Source organism: Cygnus olor, chromosome 13 (genome assembly GCF_009769625.2).
Source record: "Cygnus olor isolate bCygOlo1 chromosome 13, bCygOlo1.pri.v2, whole genome shotgun sequence".
NCBI classification, from domain to species: domain Eukaryota; kingdom Metazoa; phylum Chordata; class Aves; order Anseriformes; family Anatidae; genus Cygnus; species Cygnus olor.
Genome location: NC_049181.1, coordinates 12,727,307 through 12,742,189, shown reverse-complemented (window position 1 = coordinate 12,742,189; position 14,883 = coordinate 12,727,307).

Here is a 14,883-nt window from a genome sequence, read left to right as displayed (position 1 = left end):
GAAAGCAATATAATCCAAGCAACAGTTTGAGTGTTAGGCTAGATGTCTAGTACCAAACAAAGGAATTTGGTGATAAATACGAAGTATCAAAAAGGGCAGATAACACACACATATATGAACTATTCCATGCATACAATGAAGAGGCCAGACAAAACTGAAATTCATTTAAGGAGAGACTTCCCCCCAAGAGGAAGTTGATAAATACTGACAACGTGTTCATTTTGCAGTAAAAAGCATTAATAGATATGTCAACTAAACTGCAGAATCACTGGTGTTTTCTATGCATACCCAGCTGAAGACATCTGGAGTTTTTGCTCACAAATTTGATCAATTTGACAGGATTTCAGCAGTGTTTTACTTGTACCTGGGGGAGGCAGCCTGAACTGACTTACGAGACTTCTTCCTGGCTGCCTTGTGAGCAAACCAGAAGTGTCTGCTGTCGGCAGGCAGACACAGCCAGTCCTCCAGACACTCTGGCCATTAATGGACAGCTCCTATAAACTTTTGACATACTTACTTGCTATGGCATAACCAATGCTGTCATATAGAATTTTTCAACATTTTTCAACAAACACAGAGCAGTGCATGGAAGTCAGTGGGTTTAGGTGTCCCATCCCCTCCTCAAGATTTCAGAAAGAAATAAAAGCCAATTTTGACTCAAAAACTAGATATGCAGGCCCATCTACATGATGACAACAGGGAAGCCTCAGCACTCCACCCGAGTCCTAGCAGACCTGGTGAAACCGATGCTCTGTTAGTATCCGAGATGGTCCATCAAAGGCCTTTGAGAGGCCTTGGAAAGGTTCTGCCGAACACAGCGCAAGACCATTGCAGCAATTTCTTTTCATTCAAGAGATGAATGCCTGGCATATTTATTTCATAAAGTGAGAACCAGTATCCCAAACAAATAGCTAGAACGAGCATTATTCAGCCTTTTTCCTGGCAACCAGCTTAAACGACCGTGTCTTGCTTTTCCGGGAAACCTGCCAGGTGAGCTTTGAAAGGATTGTAGTGCTGACGGCAAAGTCTAGAGGGTTCGTTCCGTGCGCTAACCAGAGGTCTGCTAAAAGAATCAGGAGGCAGAGGCCTTCATCCTACACAAGAGGAGAGGGTAGGAGCAAAACGGCATTGCCGAGGGGAAACTGAGAGGGCTATTAAACTCACTGGGGCATGGACTGTCTTTTACCATGTGTTTGCACAGCTCTAGCACTGAGGCACCCCAGAGAAAAATGTTTGAAAGTGGTTAAATGGCTTATGCTCCTAAAAATCTATTTCCAGAAGCAAGCAGAAGAACTTCCATTTACTTCCATCCTTGGGCCAGAGTGGGCATTCTGCTCTCACTTTTTTTTTTGTTTATAAACCCTTTTGCCTGAAGAAAAACTGCTGCCTTATCACTTATCTGGTTCACTTATGGGATTCTGTTTGCAGTGACTGTGCCCCGTGAAGTCATCTCCACGGCTAGGAAAGGCAGGTGGCACCGAATGATGCTATACCACTTCGTGGTGTCACCACACCTACTGAAAGTGAAGTTTAGAGGGGAAAAAAAAGTGAATAACTAAACAGGATTCTTAAATCAGAATTAATCCAAGCTACATAATGAAGAGCTGCCAAGTGAAAAATTTGCTACCGTGCCTTACATATTGAACTGATTTAAATGACCTAATTTATGAAAATACATTTTTAGAATGCCTTTCTACCATTGTAGAAAACTAGTCCTATAAGAGTCAGCAATCATCAGCCTTGTGATGGTATTAACGTAAATTTCCCTATTATAGAGTATAGATTATTAGCTGTTTCATCCCTAAGGAAAACACTGATATTGGCAGAGGGAGAATTTCACTTTCTGAGTGAAAAAGCTGCACTTGGCAAGGCATTTACCAGCAGAATAGTATTTATGTAAATATAATGAGAAGATTATAGCTGATCTCCTTGACACTATTCTTCCATAAAATGGCAGAAACATTAGAAATGTATATGGACTATGCTAAAATAACCAAATATTGAAAGGAAACGATACAACCAGCTACACTGAGGGGACACCTGGCAAACCTTCTGTCCCCTCTGTTAGAAATAGATACCTCTTTGTTGATTATAAGTGACTACAAATCAGTTTGTCACAGGTATCAGTGCAAAACTCCATAGGGAGCTGCTTGACAGAAGAGTTTGACCTAAGTGATCATGGACCCATCCATTGCTTGTTCACATTCCTAATTTTAAAGGCCCAGAAATTACAGTTGAGGCCAGTGACACGTCTTTAATGGAACAGAAAAATGGTATACTCAGGAATGCTTTTTTTTTTAAAAAAAAAAAAAAGATAGAATTACAGTATTGTGCCATTAAACCCAGCTACAAGAGCAAGTCACCATGTCAATGGCCATGCTTGTAAATTATTTTTAGGCCCCTGCTAGACAACATGAAAAAAGAAGTCAGTCAAAAGCAGAACAGCCAACTACAGCCTAAGGATATTAAAAATATAGAACAATATCTATCACCCCAATTGCAACCTTAAAACTGGATGACAGATCAGATGTAGAAAGAAAAGAGTCAACCACAGATCAATGTAATCAAGTGACTGATTACTCGACTGAGAAAAAATTAGTATCCTATGCATAGAGAGATTTCTTTTTGGATTACAGTGACAAATGCTTGCTGATCTTTCTAAGACCTGCATGCATTTACTGATGGTTCATTCAACAGGCCTTAGAAGAGAGAGATTTTCTTAAGTAGATGCTTGAAATTGCATTGGCATTTTTAGAGGAAAATCAAAACAGCTCCTTTGGTCCTGTTTTGTGCATTTAGGAATGTAATTTCAAGCATAAACATTTTAAAATCGGGGCAGAAGCCATTGGGAGGGCTTTAAACAAAAGAAACGCGATACAGCAAGCAGAGGCAAGTAAATAAATAAAAGAAATTAAAGCACACCTAGGTCAGGACAACTGCTGCTGTTTTCGGCACGTTATTTAAAAATCATTATTTTAGACATTCTTCCTGATAAAAGTACTTTACACCTCTCCTGTTTCCTACAATAGCAAAACCATGAAGTAGCCATGACCTACTAAATACTCCTGCCATTATGCGACACGAGCAGATAATTTTAGTGGCCTGCTCCGTCCTTCAATTTCTGCATTCCATTTTTACTGTATACTTTTAATGACAACTGAGTTCAGTTTTGCTCAGTCAAAATACTCAAATGCTGTATTAGAGATAGCTATGTTAATCTGTGCTTCAAGTGCAGTCACAGTATTAAATGATAGATACCTATTAGAAGGAACAAGTTTGAGTCACTGAATCCTTTGTACAACATTTTTGTAAAAATTTAAACATCATTTTGAGAAGTAGAATACATACCAGTCCAGTGATATCTGTCATTACTCATTTTTCATATACTGAACGTGATTATTCATTACTCAAAAATGACATAGTTAAATGCTAAGTCTTGCTAAAATATTGATCGTAATATGTAGGGGCATATAATTTATCTGAATCAAGTGAAATATGTTTTCCTCAGTGAGATGATGAAAGCTTGTCTCATTACAGCATTATTTCTACTGAAGTTTCCACCATTAGTTAGTTTAATGACTCTGTGAACATTTTAATTGAGAAGATCCCTCGGTAAGCTGCTCGTTCAAGACACATGGATGGGTTTAGATCCGGGAATGAGAGAAACGTGCAGTCAGCTGTGCTCAGACTTGGAGTGGAGGCAGAAGGCAGAGAAACGGATACAACAGCAACAACAAAAAACAGATTGGGAGGAGCACGAAGAATAGAAGGTGGGGAGGTGAGACACTGCAAGCTAGGAAGCATGAAAGGCTGTAACTTGCTGGTGAGACTACCCGAGCCAACAATGTGGTGGCCAAACACGTGTACACTTCAATTGTTCTCATCTCCCACCCCTCCAGAATTCCACTGAGGTCAGTGGAAAACTACACTGACCTTTGAGAATCGAACCTGATAAGAAAAGGTAAATGTTGATATTACGAGCTTTGGTTTAACTCCATGGGTAGCTACTCCACAAAGGAGCACGAGTTAAGAGGTGATCTGCCATCATTCCCTACCTGCATGTGATGATTCATATACATTTAAGGGAAAAATTCCAGTAAAACACTTCCCAGTATCGGTTACACGTAGATGGTCAGCAGATCACCACTTGTGCAAGTGGAGCTCCACTGTCCTCCCTGGGTCTTTATCAGCTCTTCCATCAAGTGACAGCAGTGTGACGTCAAAACCCCAATACCAGAATACTTTATGGCTAACATTGTCCTTGCCACTGATATAGTACAGAAAGTATTGCTATAGCAGAATATGCTCCCTCGGCATAGAAATGGGCTCATTCCCACCTATACGCACTTCTTTGGGAATAATCTGGGGAAAAAAATGGACTTAAATGACCTTCTTAGTTAATCAGAACAATATACTGGGAATGAAGAGAGATATTGTTATTTCTGCTTCCCAGCTAGCAGAAGCCAAGAGGCTCTTCAGTCATTTGCCCAAAGCCACGTAGTTCTATGCATTTTGGTGTGGGTGTTAGAACATAAGACTAAATTGTTAGCTCAGTTACCTTTCAGTTGCTGCTAATATCAAGCAAACCCACATTATTTATCCTATGAACAACCACACACTACTTCAGAACACACGAGTCATGGAAGTTAGGGATCTTTGAACACAGTCTACCCTCCTTCAGTCATTCCCTTGCCTTAACTGAAAGACCTTTAACTTGGGACCATATCTTTTGTAGCTATCTAGTGTCCAGCACAAGAGTCTTTGATCCTAGTTGTATTCTCTGAGAGTTCTCATTATTGAACATAAGCACGAGTGTCCTTTGTAGCAACAGATCCAAGCAAGCTGTCCAGCATGGAGAGGTGACTGAAAGCAAATGAGTTACTGAGGCATAACGCCCACACGCACACAAAAGGGGGCACTTCAAAACACCGTAAGATGGCCAACAACTCATATGTAACTTTCATGCTGTATACGCCACAGATGATGCTCTCTTTCTTATGGGACAGACTCAGATATTACATGCTGAAGTTATGACTTTGGAGCCAAATATACATTCCTCTTCAGCACATGGTTTCCCAGAGAAACGTAATATGGCTAACTGAGTGGGCCAGCAAGATTTGGCTCCGTGGAAGCATTGCTACCACAACGCACCCCTCATTTATGAATAAAAATAGCAGAGATGCATAGACATTCATCATGGTTTCTATTATGAAATAATGAAGAGGGATGAGTTTGAGTATTCCTCAGAATACCATTGTATTAGATACATCCAAACCTGGAAAGCTTAAGCCTACAAAAAAAAAAAAAAAGTGGTGGGATTCATTCTAAGGAACCTCATATTTTGCAAAGTTGTTTGACAAACACTTCATGAACAACATGATTTACATTATTTTTGCTTTGTTTCTGATTATTGGAAATAAAAATATATAACCCTGTATTCCTTTCTTACTAGTCCTGTGGCACCTGTACTAAATCTTTGTATGAAATCATACACACACAAGATCAAAACAGAGATAGGAAGTAGAATGTGCTTAATTATGGCAAGTACAGCTCATATCCTCCTCCACAACACAATTTATTAGTATCTAATAGAATTGTAATGTTTCTCATTCTACATTTTTACAGCTGCATCAAAATATTAAAGTGTGAATTGCAATTAAACTCACACAGTGCTCTTAGCATAATTTCCCTTGTATTAATACTTAGCAAACCAAGTTATTGGTGTAATATTACTCTTGATACTGGTTGTCATAAAGGGATAAAGCCTCCAAATAGTAATAAAGTATATTTTACTGGAGAGAGAGCAGCAGTATAAAAAAACATTATGCTACTGGAGTTGTTAATTTCTGTGTAAGGGGGTGGGGAGAGAAAGGCTTTTGACTCTTTAAATTATAGTTTGCAGGTTAGTACACCAACTCACTTAATCTCTCTAAACAGGTAATTTACTTGCTTTCTGAAAGCACCCATGTGCAAGGAAATGCTAGTGCACTCCAGGGATGATTCTAAGATTGATTGCTTGGTTCTAGTCACCAATAACAGTATGTATTCTGCTAAGCTCTATTTTACATGTGTCTAAAATCTTCAAAGATGTGCTCTGTTTTACATGCATCTACAATCTTTAAAGATTTGAGGAAAAAACAGAAGGGTGATATTTGTTTCAAATAACTTCAATTTATGAGTGTATGGCCTGACTGATGGATGAATTTTGAAGCAGAAGGGAATTTTAATAAGCAGAAGGGCAAAACTACTATTTGCAAATGGCAATAGGTACATTAATTAAGGTTTGAGCAATTGCAGGTGTGATATGCCTATATTATCCATTAGGAAGATACATTATGTATTTGTCAGCTGGTCCTTAGATTTGCACTCGGCTGTAGCTTTTTGCCATTTATAGTTCAGAACAAAGCTTTGCAAGAACACACTCGTGGAAGCGATTGAGAGATTTAGTGTTTGTTCATGGAGGAAAAAACAAAAAGGCTAAATTAAATGCCATAAAGTAGATACAACCTTGGTAGGACTGTCCAAGCTGGACTGTTCTATAAACATGTCTGGAAGTGAAATTTAAATGACAATGTTTAAATGGGTGCTGCTGGATTTATGAATTCACTTGGTAAAGCAAAGCATTTCATGTTTCAAGTGTTGACCCATACTGTAATCAGAAATGGGGCTACAGTGCGGTCAACATGTTTGATCCAGAGTTAAACCAGTTACTCAATTGTCAGAAGCCACGGAGACTTGACCATACAGGATGCAACAAAAAAAATCCCAGTGACATTGTGCAGCCTGTCATGAAAACAAGAGACCATTTTATTAAGTTAACAATAGAATCTCAGTCTCAAGGAGATGCTATATGGTTTTTAAATAGATCATCTTGACTTGTTTCAGGTACACTTGTGTTTTTGCTAGCATCCCATGTGCGCTACCAATAAAGGATCCCACTCAGCTGTTGCCCTCCAATTTGCAGAGCCATTTCTGTTGGTGGGGATTTCTCTCACTTCCAGATTAGAAGTCCCTTTGCACCCAGATTAAAGACTGGTGGGTAACAGAGGTGGATCCTCAAACTCCAGTCCATCCACAGTGCCGCATAACATCACGGAGCAAGATATAAAGAAAACCTTCCAATGCTGCTGCAGGCGCTAGTCCCACCTGCCATTGCTGTTTGGTTGTTTTTTTTTTTGTTTTTTTAACAGCACAGGCTTCTCTGTGACAATTACTGGTGATAGATCCTCTGATGTGGACAGGCTGAACGTGGGATTCTATCACAGCCTGCAGAATTAACACTGTTTGTAGTGTCTGGGATTTGCTGTGTCATTCATGAATTGCCAAGATAACCACATCATTGCAATGTGTCACAAATTTCACATTTTTCCTCCCCTTTCCTTACCCTTCCCTTATATTTTATCTCCCAGAAGTTTAATCTCTCCTGCCTAAGCCACCAGCTACCAGAGTAGAGCTGAGTACCTGAACATGCTGAAAAGGCCATTAATTGCCAGGCAGCCTGTGATGGGAGGTCAGGTTGCTCCCTCCTCACAGCATGCTGTGGTGTTTCACCCTGCTGGGCAGCTGAGCTCCACCACAGCCGTTCATTCCCCCTCCTCAAAGGGGGAATGGGAGAAAATACAATGGAAAAGGACTCAAGGGTTGAGATAAAGACAGGGAGTTCATTCACCAATTGCTGTCACAGACAAAACAGACTTGACATAGGGAGATTAATATAATTTATTGCCTATCACCAGCATACCAGAGCAGTGAGAAACTAAAAGCAAACTGAGAACACCTTCGCCCATCCACCCTCTTCTATCTCCTCCCCCTGAGACGTGCAGGGGAACAGGGAATGGGGTCAGTTCCTGACGCAGCACCTCTGCCACTTGTGGTCACTCTCTGCCCCTGTTCCACATGGGGTCCCTCCCACTGGATGCCGTCCTTCCCGAACTGATCCTGCATGGGCTTCCCACAGCCTGCAGCTCTTCAAGTGGTGCTCCAACATGGGTCCATACCACAGGGGTCCAACCTTCAGGAGCAGACTGCTCTAGCACATGTGGCAGCTCCCACCTGACCTCCTGCTCCTGTGGGGGCTCTCCATGGGCCGCAGCCTCCTCCAGACAACATCCACCTGCTCCACCAGGGGCTCCTCCATGGGCTGCAGCGTGGAGATCTGCTCCATGTGGGACACATGGGCTGCAGGGGGACAGCCTGCTCCACCAGGGGCCTCAGGGGAACTGCTGCTGTGTGCCTGGAGCACCTCCTGCCCTCCTGCTGCACTGACCTGGGGGCTGCAGGGCTGGTTCTCTCTCCTCTCTCTCCCAGCTGCTGTTGTGCAGCAGTTTTTTTCCTCTTCTTTAAATCCGTTCTCCCAGAGGCACAACCAACATCACTCAGGTCTCAGCTCTGGCCAGCAGCAGGTCCCTTTTTGATCAGCTGGAGCTGGCTCTGATCTGCCATGGGGCAGCTGCTGGGCTCTGCTCATAGAAGCCACCCCTGCAGTCCCCCTGCTACCAAACTCCTGCCACATGAACCCAATACATGTGGGGAGGTTTCTCTCTAACTCTTGTGCTGCCGCACCCAGTGCAATAATCACTCCTGACCACCAGCAATGGTGACATTACTTTTGCTTGCAAGGCTATGAGAGCTTGGTGGGCTGAAGACTACAGAGGCAGCATGCTGACAGTCTGTATAAAAAGTGGCTAAATTTTCAAGGGTCTAACCCAAAGACCATTTAAATTCAGTAAAAGTTTCAGATGTATCCCCTAATATCTCAAGCACATCTCAAATATCTCGAGCAAATTCACCCCAGACTGTGGGGAAGTTTATTCATCTAAGTCTGGCTGAAAGTAAAATTCTCAATTCCTTCCTGTATTCCTCATGGCACATTTCCTAACAGTATAATTTCCAGGAAAATGATCAAAATATCATTAAGAAATGTCAGCACTCTCAGTCAAGCTCCTTTCAGAAATACAGGCAGTGTGCAGCAGACGTAATAAAGTCATGATTAGGAATGTCCTTTAAATCACAGGAAAGGGGGGCAGAGTGGATGTGTCCTATTCCATCTCTGAACAGGTTCTTTGCGTGACTGTGAGCAAGCACATAACTAGCAAATGTCCAGGCATAACTCAATTCTTTAATGCCTGTAAAGATATTTGTACTCCTGCACTACCCAGCAGTAGCAATAACATCATTTTCTACCTGCACATTGGAAGCCACTGACAAGCCAACTCAGAAACATGTCACAGAAACTGCATCCTTGCTCATCCTAGCTTCAGAGCAGAGGCAAAGCAGCAGCTGAGCCAGTAAGTGCAAGAACAGAGGCTGATGTGGTCCTAATATGACATTAGCAATGGTTGCTGTTATCCCAGAGTTGGATTGGGTTTTGCTCTGGGAAACAATACATGATGAAACAGGAGAAGGACACCAGAGGAAGAATTATAATGCTGAAGAAATGGGTTCTGCATCATTTTCAGTTTCCTACAGGAGTCATTTCACATGCCTGTCCCTGCTAGCTCACCCCGAGCTCCTCAATCTCCTCCCAGCCAGGTTTCTGCTAGCAAGTCCATGCACACCAAACAGGGCAGACGCGTGTGCCAGAAGTCATCCATTTGTCCCACGATCATGTTACTGTAATTAGCCACATATCACTGGCTGCTAGGACTACATTTGAGAAGACATTCTTCATTGCTTGGTCTCCTGCAAAGAAATGGCAACAAGGTCTCTGCAGAAAGAGTGCTGAGGGAGTGAATTTGGATAACCCTAGGCGTTTTATGAAGCAGTGTTTAATAGTGAAACTATTTCACAGACAAATTCTAAAAGCAATTTCGAAAAAAATTATACAGTAAGATAATCAAGTGCATCTCTGCAGGTAGCACTAGGTTTTTGTGTTGACTGCTTCATTTTCTGAAGGAAATACAGCCCACGAGACAGCAGAAAAGGTTGAACCCTCACATGGCATTATTCCAGGGAGCTATTCCTGGCTCATTTCCAGAAAGGACACTCCCAGGATGGATTTTTCTATTCTAGAACAAAAGAGCTTCATTTTGGATTTCTTCAATCTTTTTAGAAACAATAGCTAACCTGTTAATTTGGCAGACTCTGCCAAATCAACTCCCCTGGGTAGACACCCCCTTTACTGTAAGGGGCTTTTTCTTAGATCCAGGTAAGATGTTAAACTTAGTATACCAATATAGATGTGAATTAAAGGAAAAAATGTGTGGAAATTACCGAATGCATAAAGCACCTGTTAAAGATGACATGGGGTTGGAGATCCTAACTGCAACCCCAGCCTAGTACCTGTGGATGGAGAGAAACAAACTTCAGTTTATCTCATGGAAACACCACCACATGCATGTTTGTATCATTAGTAAGTCAGTCACAGAACAGGTACAGGAGCACTTTCTGGACAAGGAAGCTCCTGATCTTCAGGCATGGTAAAGGATGGGGTCAATCCAATCAAAGGGTTCTCTGTGAGCCTGTTTCTTTCTCAAAAAAGAAGCCCTGCAAATCCTAAATCCACCTATGTCTAGGTTGCCAGATTTGAAGCAGATACCAGATTGTTTTACTTCCTAAGTTTGAACATAGCAAACAAACAAAACCAAACAAACCCAAAACCACAAGATAATACACATGGGAGCCGTGAGCTTTTCTTAAAGCTGAAACGATTCTTTCATGAAACAAAATATTGCTGTTAGCCCACTCTTGCTGTAAATATAATCAGTGCCAAAAGGTACATTGGCTTTCCTAGCCTCATTTGTCCAGCTCAGTCATAAAACAGTAAAAGAAGCCAGTGCCTAGATGCCAGCTGAAACTGTGGCAAAGGCAGAGCTGGAGACCCGCTCATCCTGTTCTACCTGGTGCAAAGAGCACATAAAGGCACCCAGAAAGCATTTGACTTATAGGCAAGGTGACAGTATTTCTGAAATAAAAGATTGGAATACTTTTGTAGTGACTTTTTTAGGGTCATAAAAAAGACAAAATGCCCATTTACAAAAGATGCGTGCTGGTGTTGTTACTGCCAGCCTGCGAGGTGATAGCTACACTTGCATATTACTTATAGTGTAGGTTTATTTCCAGACACTCAGTGTTCGGGAGACATTTATCATATACCACTGAACAACTAACATCCACTTTGAGCAGAGGAACAGCTTTAAACGTCTCTGCTTACCCAACTTTTCCTCTCTTCACTCCTCTGTTTGCAGACAGAACACTTGTTCTGCTGGACTGCTTATTCCTAACAAACACGGAACAAATTCTTCTCAGGCTTGGAAGATAGCAACTTGTAGTTATTAAAACAGGAAGAGAAGCAAAAGAAGAAAACTGGGTCACTGATGTGTCAAAAGAAAAAAAAAATTGCTGGGATGTTGTGAGACCAAAATAAAAAATAAAATCAAGATTGCCCCATGTTTTGTTATAGAAGAGACAAAGAGCAAGGATCTTCAAAAGAAGGTAGACTACATTACTGTGCTATACCGTGACTCCTCTGAGCTGCCAAAGGGCCGGCAAATCCAATAGCTCATGACCAGAAATAAAGAGCAATTATAGCTGGGCAATGGAAATTTGAAACCTCCAAACATATCAACTCTTATGCTGATGCCTCCCAGGAAAGAATGGAAGCTGGATTGGTGGGTTTCAAATACAAACTTATATTGTCTGTTTAATTCTGCTTTTATTTAATGCCTCTGTCTTTTAGCTGGCATTAACTTTAATGTAATATTGAAGGCTTTGCTTTTTAATAGCATCATAAGTGTAAATATAATAGTTATACAATAATAATAATAAATCAAGAATGTACTAGAGTCATTGCAGTTACCAGTAATAATGTTAAGAGTGTATGATGCATCTAAAGTTCAGTACCTTAGAGAGTTAATTAAGTCCTAAGTTAATTGGCAATGATCTTATTTCTAGACAGGAAATGTAGCTGATTATCTTGTTTATACTTAAACGAGTAACTGAGGTCATAACAAGACTTTTTGGTGTATTATTGATTGATTTATAATTTCCTAATTAATTTTGATCGACTTTTCAAGTATCTTGCTTCTTGACTTAATTCTTTGCTTCTGGGGAGATGAAGCTACTGACAGGACTGTTGGTAACATAGTCACAGTCTCTTTTCTCCTATGAAATGCAGTTTTTGCAACTCTGCTGTACATTAAAGATGATATACTACTCCAGACTAAGCTCTCGTAGCAAAAAACAAACCAACTTACTGTTTTCATAACATCATGCCTACCTTTACCTGGCATCTCCAATGCTCCTGTGTGTACCTTAAGACAAGCTACGTTTAATTACTCAGACGAACACCGCTACTTCATCTGGTGTGTTCCTATTAATTCTATGAATGTTGCCATTTTATTGCTTCAGGAAATGATTAATTTTTAAAATTAGTTAATGGGTACATATATGAAAAACAAACCCAGGTAATGCTTTCCAGATTAGCATTATGGGGAATATAAACAATCCTTTACAAGGCAGCTTTGTTCCATCAGAGCCTGTTCAGCATCTTAAACCTTTAATTGCAAGTGGCTTCTCCCCACACATTCTTATCCAGCCATCCAACAGTACATCAGCTATTACGCAGACCTTAAAAAAAGTATAGTGTTAAAATTCAGCTCCTGTGAAGGAACTGGACAAAAAGGACTGTTAGCTCACGGCACCTCCAGTGAATAAATGCTTTTGCTGCAGGCACATAGTATCAGATAAAATTAGCAACTCATTTACCTTGCCATGTTAGGCTAGAATATAGGCACAGAATGGTGAAGGGTGACAGTGGATGTGGATGCTTTTGACCAGGAAAGTCAGAGCAGGGGTGAAGCGGGCTGCAGTGCTGCTGCTGCAGCGAGAGCTGCAGGAGCCCCTGTACTGATGCTACCAACTCATCTCCTGCAGCACAGCCCCTGGGAGACAGGTCACACGGACAGCACTTTGTTCCCTGTAGGCTGATTTGGATAAGCTAGATGTCCTCCCTGCAAGAAGGCAGATCAGCCCAGATATAATTATAGGCCAAGTAATATGCAGGAAATTCATGTTCGGCAGCGTCAGAGAATCAGAGGCGACAAATCAATTCCCGGAGAACAAAGAGTTGGAGCTGAGAAAAAGTAACGAGACTTTTTAAAAACACAAGTGCAAATTGAAATGATAGCACTTTATAAAAGGCCAAAGCAGCGCAGATACAAACATATTGCAAGTCTCCACCACTCAGGCAGCAAATGGTAAATGGTGCAAAATTGAAACTACTTTTTGGCTGTGGATACAGAGCAGTCCCAGAACAGTATAAATGCTTTCCTTCTGTCTGCCACTGTCCCCTTCAAATTAAGCCTCGGTTGTTTTTCTTCCCCCACCCCTCAGCTTAAGATTTAACTGACTAAACCAGGATTCTTTTTCCCTTCCCTTCTGTTAATGGGGACGTTCTCACTTAATATTGTGACCATTTCTTTACACCGACGCAAAAAACTCTTCTACTTGATTAAATTTTATTCTATTACTAGACTTTCCTACTTCCTTCAAGTCCCACTTCAGTAGCCCTTAAGTGCCACTGTTTTGTGCTGTTCTCCTTTCAGGCCATGTGATTCATAGCAAAGCATTCATTCAGTTTAATCACAGATGTTCAGTGCTGAACATTGTACCAAGCACTCTGCCTGGTCCCTCCTCATGGTCAGCTCAGTACTTGCCAACATCACCCAACTCCCCAGTGATGGAAGGTGGAAGTTATCCCTTGGAAAAAAAAACACAGCATTTTCTTTAAAAAAATTACACTGGCTGACTTACTGCATCTGTCTCCTGCAGAGATGGCATGAGTTTCCTAGATCAAACTGCTCCCAGAGCTTGCAGCATTTTGGACATAGGCACCCCAATGCTGAAGGAGAACATCTATTCATCTGTGCTGTGACTTAGTCCAGTTAGGGTTTATTAGCTGTAATGAAGCCTCAGCCTGACACAGACACATGATATGCATTTTCACTGGTGGAACTGGGAGCAGGTTTCGGCCCACACTCCCTTGGATCAGGCTTAATTTAAGTTAGTGTTGCTTCCTATACACCATTTTAAGGACATTTGACTACTTATATTCATGAAGGCAAGCAGCTTGCAAAAGGTGGGGAACACAAACGGGGAGTGAATGACACAGATACAGTGCTGGAAGAGTTTGTACACCTTCAACTCTCTGTGCCAGGCCAGCACCCTGCTATTCTCTTCGGGACAGCCTGAGCAGGGCAATGCAACAGAAGTTCCTGCTTTTATTGTTCTGTCCTGAAGTTTATGGCCTACTTCAAAAAATAAAACTAAGTTACAAAACTATTATAACACCATTTATTTCCCTGGTTGATGCTCTGTGGAGAGAAGACTGCCAGTAATGTTTCTGTAGAGTAAACATCCTTCTTTTTGCCTACTCAATGTATTCTCAATTAAAAATATATTAATAGACACGATCCTCAGCTGCACTCATTTACATAAAATGAGCACCAAATGGTACAGAGCCTCCTGCACCATCCTCTTCTGAACAGATATAAAATGCCTGGAGAGCACTGTAATGATCTGGTTATTTCCTATACAGCAGTGAATGCACAGTGATGCTAACCATTTCCAGCACATTGCAGTTTGCTCCTGTTTTTCTTAATCACAAATGGGACTTTAAACAAAACAAGTTAAAATTCTGACGTAGTACACAACTCTTAACAAAACTAATACCCTGTTCAGAAATGCCATGCAATTTATGAGCAGTGTCCTCTGGATAGGAACCAAGAGGAAACACAAAGGTCCAGGTGCACAAGAAGTGGAAGCAGCCTAGCCTAAAATCATTTCTGATGTCAACCATGTAGTATTTAATAAATGGACTGGTCACCGCTTTTTTTTGAAAGGGTAGGGAAGAAAGGCATGTTTCTCAGGGTCACCTGATTTCAA